Source organism: Haliaeetus leucocephalus, unplaced genomic scaffold (genome assembly GCF_000737465.1).
Source record: "Haliaeetus leucocephalus isolate CR32 unplaced genomic scaffold, Haliaeetus_leucocephalus-4.0 Scaffold0, whole genome shotgun sequence".
NCBI classification, from domain to species: Eukaryota; Metazoa; Chordata; class Aves; order Accipitriformes; family Accipitridae; genus Haliaeetus; species Haliaeetus leucocephalus.
The window spans coordinates 15,441,450-15,441,664 of NW_010972436.1; the positions used below are offsets into that span (position 1 = coordinate 15,441,450).

Consider the following 215-nt stretch of genomic DNA (forward strand, 5'->3'; position numbering starts at 1 on the left):
GCTCCTCCTCCTTCCGCGGCCGCTGGGGCTGGGAGTCGCCGCAGACGCCATTTCCTCAGCGCCCCCGCGGCGGCGCGGCTGCATCAGCGCTGACGTGAGGCCGACGCGCGGCTGCGCCCGGCCCAATCCCCCCCACCCCCTGTGACGGGGGCAGCACGTACAGGGCGGCGGGTGAGTGCGGGAGGGGGCGGGGACACGTGTGCGCGCAGCCCAAC

The 215-nt window shown here is 76.7% G+C and overlaps 1 protein-coding gene across 2 annotated transcripts in view; it reads left to right on the forward strand.

Annotated features, from left to right (window-relative positions):
* Positions 1 to 54: 54 nt before the first annotated feature.
* CREM (cAMP responsive element modulator) overlaps positions 55 to 215 on the forward strand; it is a 35,964-nt gene continuing 35,803 nt past the window's right edge. For both annotated transcript variants that reach the window (XM_010585430.1, XM_010585422.1), the window contains exon 1: positions 55 to 171. The gene's annotated coding sequence lies outside the window, so the exon portion shown is untranslated. The remainder of the gene's footprint in view (positions 172 to 215) is intronic.